The 8,540-nt window shown below is 37.8% G+C and overlaps 1 pseudogene; it reads left to right on the top strand.

The window, feature by feature from the left end:
• The first annotated feature begins 1,143 nt into the window (after positions 1-1,143).
• Positions 1,144-1,962, top strand: LOC147853053 (flowering-promoting factor 1 pseudogene; annotated as a pseudogene).
• The last annotated feature ends 6,578 nt before the right edge of the window (positions 1,963-8,540 follow it).

Genomic DNA, 8,540 nt, shown 5'->3' with positions numbered 1-8,540 from the left:
TCGCTGCTTCATGTGCATTCCTTCATCTCACACAGGGGGGAGAGGGAGCTCTTACAAACAAACTCGTGCAAGGGTGGTGTTGTCTTTGGAGTGTCACACCCATATGGAAACATCCATATCCATATATATGTATATGTATACATATACGTATATAGAAGATAAATTCGATATCTCCGACGCCGTTGTTGTTGGCAACCTACACATTTGAAATTGCAACTTGCATTTCACACACACACACATAATTGTGAGTGAAGTGCATGTTAGGTGTCTTTATCCTCTCTCTCTCTCTCTCTATACACAATCTCTATGCACAACATACACACACACACACATGTGGGTGTGGGTGTGGGTGTGGGTGTGCATAGAACACCTATGTAAATCTTATATATTCAATCATGCATTTTTTCTCACGAGCAATGTGGCACGTGCTTAGGCTGTTCCCTCCCTCTCTCTTTCTCTCTCTCTCTCTCTCTCTATACATACACACACACACACACACACACATATATATATCATCTCTCTATCTCTCTCATGCTGTTTTTCTTCTTCTTCTTTTTTCCTTGTCAGCCTTTTTTATTTTTTATTTTTTTTGCATAAACTAAAAATGTTCATTACCTTACAAAACACCATTTTTGCTCTTCTTCTCTCTCTCTCTCTCTCTCAGTCTGTCTCTGCCTTCCCCTGTTTCTCAAACCACCAAAATCTTCAATCATTACCCCCTTCCCAAATACACACTCACACACACCCCCATTATTATGATTGCTATTAGCATGGTTTGTTATTATTATTATTATAGCCCCCTCCCCACCATATATACATAACTTTGCCACCCCCACACGCCTCAACACTCCCTTACCCATCTCATCTATATATATATATATATATATATATATACATATACATATACACCCATACATACAGACTCAAGAGAATGCCAAATTACATTCATTACCATTATTCATTCACTACAAATTAACCCCCCCAAATCCACCTGAATGAATGGTTGATTGATCCATTAAACAATCTGAGAGCCTAGCCTACATTAACCTCCCCCCCCCCCCCCCCCCCCCCAATTCTTCTGTAAAAATTGGTGTGTGATCATTTTTTTCTTCCTTTCCCTCTTAATATCTCTTTCTCGCAACAATGGCGGGGGTGTGGGTGTTCCGGAATGGCGTGGCGAAGCTCGTGCAGAACCCCATGGTGGAGCCGATCGACGGCCACGAGCTTTCGGGCGCCATGTCCACCCAGAGGAGGAAGGCCCTTGTCTACTTGCCCACCATGGAGATCATCTGCTCCTACCCCCACCTCGAAGAGAAGCTCCTCGGACTCGGCTGGCTCCCCTACACCGATCCCTCCTCCTCCTCCTCCTCCTCCACCATTGCTGGCTGCTGCAATCCCCATCATCAATCCGCTACCGACCATGTCTATAATGATGATCTCATTCATATCGACAATCGCTCCGCAGCATTCTCCGAAGATCATCATCATCATCATCATCATCGGAGTATAAAGCATCATCACTCTCACAGGCATCAGAATCACCATCACCAAGATCAAGAGGATGAGTCCAAGCAGCTTGTACAGTTCCATCGATGCTTCTCTAGCTCCCTCCTCATCTCCCTCCCCAGAGACTTCTCCAAGTTCAAGACCATGCACATGTATGACATTGTCCTCAAGAACAGGCAATACTTCGAGGTTAGAGATTGCAATTACCAATAGCCTCCTGCTCCTTCCCCTTCTTCTTCTTCTTCTTCTTCTTCTTCTTCTTCTTCTTCTTCTTCTTCTTCTTCTTATTCCTCCTCCTCCTCTTCCTGTTGCAGAATCTCCACATAATGCTCTGTTTTTCTGCTTGCTTTGTTTTTCTCTTTCTTCCTCTTAAGTGAGTCAATTAAATCAATGGAATCATACTTTTGTGTTGCTAATGCTGACATTCAAAGCGGTTTGTGAGTTGAATACAATAAAAACTTCCAAATCTTCTTCACATACAGTTATAACTTATATATATATACAAGGACATCCTAATCTACAATCATTCTTGTTAAGAGAAGACAACTGATTTGGAAAATCAATTATGATCCCTCCAGTCACATGAATTTTTATGCATTCAAGGCAAATGAAAAGAAACACTCAATACATATATACTCTTGCTTCCTGAGTCTGGAAAGACTGTTTTGATTTCCAACAGACTATTGGAAGCCGATTTTGGACCACTATTTCATCCATAATTTTTGTTCCCCAGGGTAAGTAACCATATTAAGTTCACTCCTCTACATGGTTATAACTCCAGTAGTTTGATCTATGCACATTCTGATTATAATTTACCGATCGAGAATTGAATTGATTAATTCGTTAGGAGGGTTTTGCTATTAAATTAGACAGTTACTGTTTCTGGCTACAATATAATATATATTAAATAGCTCCACATCTATCTTCTTTGTACATATATGTGATTATTGTAACTAGAATGCCAATCTGCAATCTCCAATTTAATGCTTACTGAAATCATGTCTAACATACCATAATAACATGCACTTACTGTATGTACTCAAACCACATTCATAAAGAAGAATGGTTTCATGAGAATCCATCATTACCATTAAAAACGGACATTACCATTAGCATTATCATTTAGGGTGCAGGTCCACCCCATATTATTGAATAATATGAATGAATGGATCATGTTAGACTCCACAAGTTTTCTTGCACTAGAAAACAACTCATACCTTAATATGTTTTCAATCCTTATTCGGCTCGGCCTCAACAATCGATTGATCGATAGTTGCTCATCTTTTTCCATTTCTGATGATTTTCTTATATTTTAGGTATGCCTTTGAGCAGCTTGGAAAATGTGTTAATCTTACTCCATTTCCTACAAGTTGCCTTAATCCTCAAGACATTAACAAATCAAGTTTCAGCACACAACCATCTGTGAATCTAATCTACATGTTTATGCAGAGAGCACCTAATTGCACACCTGGCCACTCACTCAAGACATTAACCGTAGCAAGGGTCATCTTGCAGGGACATTAACAACCTTAACTAGTGTTAGCACGAGTATTCTCAATATACCCGTGATTATCTGTTCAGGAGATCAATTAATATCCTGTACACCCCCCCACATTAAGCCATAGGGTTGTGCTACCTCTTATCCTAAGGTATCTTTGAGCCATTAAACTTGATGAAATGTTAGCACAAGCATGAGGTTTGTTTTATGTCAACACCATGCAGAATCCATACACACACATACATACATACATACATACATACATACATACAGATTACAACATAGATATATTAACAATTCGAGGGTTGGAATGTGCCATTGAGTATCGGGTGTGGGTGTGTAGAGCATTGAGGGGACCTATCCTTGGTACTAACTAGGGAGGGGAACATGAAGGATGCACCATCTACCACGCCCGCGGTAAATTTTGGGTAACCAAGTCGTCGGGAGTGGATAACAATTGTGAAAGCATGTAAGTGGTTTGAGAATCCGAGATAAGATTAGAGCAAGACTAGAGATTTGTAGCCACAATAAGTGCCATGGACACCATTCAAGATAAGATCACGGCAAGACTAGATGTTTGTAGCCACAATAGGTGCCATGGACACCAAGAAAACCATGCAAGTGTGATACATAATTTATGGGGACAACATTAAGAATCACATGAAATACAATGAAAAAAACCACGTGGTAGTAGTATGTTTTGCATATCCGCTATGTATGCAATATTATAGATGTCCCTTGACAAGTATTGTGCTCATGGTACTAAGTTCAATACCTTAAGTAGCACCATGACCCTATGGTATTTACATGTTCGAGTCCACAACAAAGGGGATTCCCTTTCCAAACATAAATGTTAGGTGTAGAAGGCAACATTGACATTTTGTCTCTAGCAAGAGACTACAATTTGGGATGGAAACAACCAAACGTTAATAGTGCAATGTGAGATATGTTAAGCTCATTGTCGATAACTTGCTTGTATGATGTGCAATTGGTCATGGAAGGATTTGACACCCCATTCATGATCATCAACCCTATGAAAATGCTCAAATTTACAATTCTAGTGATTGTCACACATGGACACCTACGTTTATTGCACCAACTTGATTAGTTCCTATTGGTGTGCGATGGATGTTCTCATTATTATGACAAATCAATGTAGTTGATGGCATGATGATGTCTCCATACATGTTGGTCGACACATTGACAACAATATTGTAGTCTTTATATTTTAATTCCTAGCGCCTGGACAAGATCCTCACTAATACAACCCTTTTAGGATTCAAACAAAATACCTCTAGTTCATGGGCTCCAATCACCCCAAACCAATTGATTTATGTTCTTGGGGGCTCCAGTACCTTTCTCATATAATCTTTAACTTATTCTATGTTTTGATAATCTCATGATTGGGGGCACATTGATTGTCCTTGTGTATAACTTCAATGTATCTTAAAGCCTAATGTAATCGTAACTTAGTACTAGTGACATCAAGAAATTGATACATCCATGAAGCACTCTAGAAAATCCAGAATCCAGATTGTAGGAACACATATGGCAATCTCTCTAACTAAACTAGATGGCACAAGTAGCACAAAGGGAGGTGCTCCCCCTGGTGACTTCGAGCCTAATTTGTGTGCTTCTACATATGGACATTTTGCTTGCCTGGCAACCTAGTCAATAATGATCAAATTACCAATTATCCATCACTACTACATTCAAGCAAGCACACCATTTATCTTTTTGTGCTTGCTATGTTTCACCTAAGTATCTTAGTTTAGTATCTCCATGCCCTTTAATTCTTCCAATGCTTTTAGTCTCTTGGGTATATGTGACCTCTATTTTGCTATCCAATAATATCACTTCTTTGTGGGCATCACACAACGCTTCTCATTTAGGTTTCCCATGTGTTTATGAAAATAAAAAATGTGACTCAAACATCCTAGTTATGACTAACAATGCGAAGGTTGATTCAGACACTCAAAACAATGTTTCACAAATGTCCCACTGGTAAATACTATGGACAATTCACATTCCAAGAAGAAGATCAACATTGAGGGTCTACTTATCTTTACACAAGATGGCCGAGTTCATTAAGGGGTTTGTCCACTAGGTCGAACTGAGCTCAAATGGACAATAAAAGGTATTTTTATTTATTAGCTTCTAACTTCAATTTCATCGTCCTTATATTTACTAACCATAAATTATTGTCACACGTGCTTATGTAAATGCGGATGCTCGCTTCCATCGAAGATGTAATTTGGAAACCGTGTATCAACATATTTCGTTGTACAATGATCCTTAGTAACTATATTATTTGAAGAATCCCTATATTGAACTATGGATGCAAGATCAATAAAATAATCTCTAGATTATAATTATTAAGAAATGAGGAGTATAATTCTTGAAGCTTGAAAATTAACTAAATATTATGCCAATGTCCTTTACTTAATCATTGTGAAGCTTGGAAATTAACTAATTACACATACGTCCTTTATATAATAATTACAACAAGGAGGCCAAAATTGTCCATTAGAATCGCAATTATGGCTTTTAATACAAATGTGATCATTGGTAGGGTCACTAAAATCGAGATTTCGAAGGGTATGCCGGAATGTCCCACATTGTTATTATGATGGGTCCAAATTTACATGTTTGATTGGTTGTGTATATATACACCGCAAGTAAATCGACATGTGATCATGTGAACATTAAATTAGTTGAAGAAATTTGTCATTTGTTCATCTAACCTCTACGTTAGTGCACATTACATTGGAAGGCCATGTTAAGGTTCACAACATTTTTCATGTCCTAGAGTCAAGGAACCAAAAGGCTCTATGGAAAATCAAGCTCCATGTCAAAAACTCCGATGTGTTGCACGCTCCATTTCAGAAGCAACTTGTGAATCTATTTCAACAAGTTGAACGTTACATTCACCCAACCAACTAACGCAAGATCAAGTACTAACATTAACGTGTGCAAAGTGATTTTCATGTAGTCACCATTCATTTGGCAATTGAATGAAGACACTTCCCCTTTGGGGAAACTATGAGAACTCGAGGGCATTTGAGAAAATAAAGCAAAATGTGGGGTTTCTTTTTTTGGGAAAGCAGGGGAGGGGGATTTCCCTATCTTTTGCTTTTTTCGAGCACCTTGCCCCTCCCTATCTTCTTTGTATGTCGTGTTTGTGGATCTATTTTGTAATGTGGCACAAAGAGCATCGAATGCATTGCTTAGTAATAAGTATTTCAACTTTTGAAGTCTTTTTGAACACCTTGCTATGCCATTACACGGTTCCTACAAAATGTTTATGCCAAGTTTCGTACCGAGAGAAGCACATGTCTCCTTCCGAACCGAAACTCCTCCCAAATAGATAAATCTAAATGCAGTTTGGGTTTGTCATAATTCTCGAAATGCCCCTGGAGTTTGGCATTCTTCCCACATAATACCACATTAAGACTTCCTCAATTCAAACTATTTCCACCTTCCTTTTAATGATGATTGGTTGTTCTAATACTCAATTAGTGAGCATAATTAATCATAAAATTAACAGTTAATATCATTAATCCATAATTATGATGGAAAATGGAAAACCCACGAATCCAATTATCTTTTAATTCATCCCACTAATTCTAACTACAAAGAAAAAGAGGAAATTCTAGCTATGCCTTGTAGTCTAATTAAAACATGAATCAAGTTAATCCTCAATTCAAAAGAAATATATGAATTTTAATCTAGTTAATCCTTACGTAAAAGAACCAAAGGATGAAAATTAATCCATTTCATTCTCTAGACTTTTTTAAATACAATGGAGAAATAAGTGGATAGGACAGATAAGAAAATTTGACAGAGGAGTACAAGATGGGGAAAACAAACAATTATGTTATTATTATCAGGAGCATTCACTAGGGGCAATTATAGCTAAAGGGTTAACTACAAGCTCATGTATTGCCCTACTCCTAAGCCACAAGTGATACAAGTGAGTAGCTAAACTAAGGGCTAACCCTAGAATACTTCTAAATTTCACTCACACAATAAGGTTGTTAGCCCTACCCCTAACCCATCAACTATATCCGATGGACCATTTTCCATATGGGTGATAAGACCTACCAAATTCAAGTCTACACAAAACAATCACTAGCAAGAAGGCAATGCATTGACAGGAGACATTGCGTACAATTGGGTATTTTACAACAATATATGAGATTTCATGGAGAAAATCTAAGTCCAAAACAACTATCTTCTTTTGTTCGCCATAACTCTATGATGAATTCGGTTCACATGCTACCTATGGTAGATGAGATGTTCCCTACATGCACCAAGTATTTGAATTAGGTCCATGTGTTAGGTATGTAATTGTTGTCAAAGATCAAGTTGGAAACATTGCAATGAAATGGTGCCATTTTATTATGCTCATCGGCTACAAGTTGAGTCCTTCATTGTGGTCACTAGTGTTAACATCATAGGTTTAACTTAGGGTTGGTTAAGAATCATAGGGTGTTGCTTTTTGAGCACGGGGTAAGTAAGGGAAATTATTAGGCCCAACTAATTTGAGCTAGGAAGATGGAAGTTAGGCCTTCCACTCATGGAACAATAAGGATTGGCATTTGTCAACGAGGATGTTGAGCTCAATTGTAAAAAACTCGATAGAACTCGGATCAATGGGGAACAATTAGCTGAATTGTTGATGTGAATCACATGGGTTAACTAAGATGCACTAATACCTTAATTAAAGTTCACCCCCACTGTGAAGTGTAGCTCCATAATACTTAGGATATAGCCATAGAAAGGCTTAGAGCACTCAACAATAAGCAATTAAATACTTATTTGATAGATACATAAAACAAAATAATGGAGAAACACAAGGGGTTGTACCAACATTGCTCTTTTAAAATATATGTCTCGCCTCTCTTGGCTTTACCAACAAGAATGGGAGGGCTATCATTAAGGCAAGTTCTTTTCCTGCTAACACAGACCCTAAAAACAACCCATGAAATGGGTCTTGCACTAAATGATCCTTGATTAAAAGTGCCTAGATTGATAACCAAGAGGGCTCAACTTTCTCATTCCAAAAATTCCCTTCGTATTTAATCCTATATGATTATACACAATTTCAGCAATTACATGGTAAATAGATCCTCTTTTTCTATTTCTCGAGTTGTATGGAAATTTTTGAATAGCTAAACCAATGGGGTGCCTTTTTCCTTTGGCCACTTGTACCTTCATAAATTGTGCTTACTCTTGAGTCTCCTACCTGAATATGCATCCTAAGAAAATCTACACATTTGTTTCTCTTTGAAAGACTACTTTTTTGTTTAACGTATGTGATTTGTCAATATCTACTTCTAGATGTGTCATTGTACTTAATCACCATTGGAGCTGTAGATATTTTGAACCTACCTACTTCATTTTATCTTCTATTACTCTATGAGAATGCCTTGATTCAAATTTGTTTATTAATGGGGACAGTCTTGTGGTTTTTTCATAAGCAAGCCTGTTGCTTACCTTATCCCTTGATGGTGAGTGTAATCTGCATGATGAA

The sequence above is a fragment of the Azolla caroliniana genome, unplaced genomic scaffold, assembly GCF_043228905.1.
Source record: "Azolla caroliniana isolate FFs.n. ecotype wild unplaced genomic scaffold, voAzoCaro1.0.p SCAF_17, whole genome shotgun sequence".
NCBI classification, from domain to species: Eukaryota; Viridiplantae; Streptophyta; class Polypodiopsida; order Salviniales; family Salviniaceae; genus Azolla; species Azolla caroliniana.
This window is presented reverse-complemented; position numbering and strand designations above follow the sequence as displayed.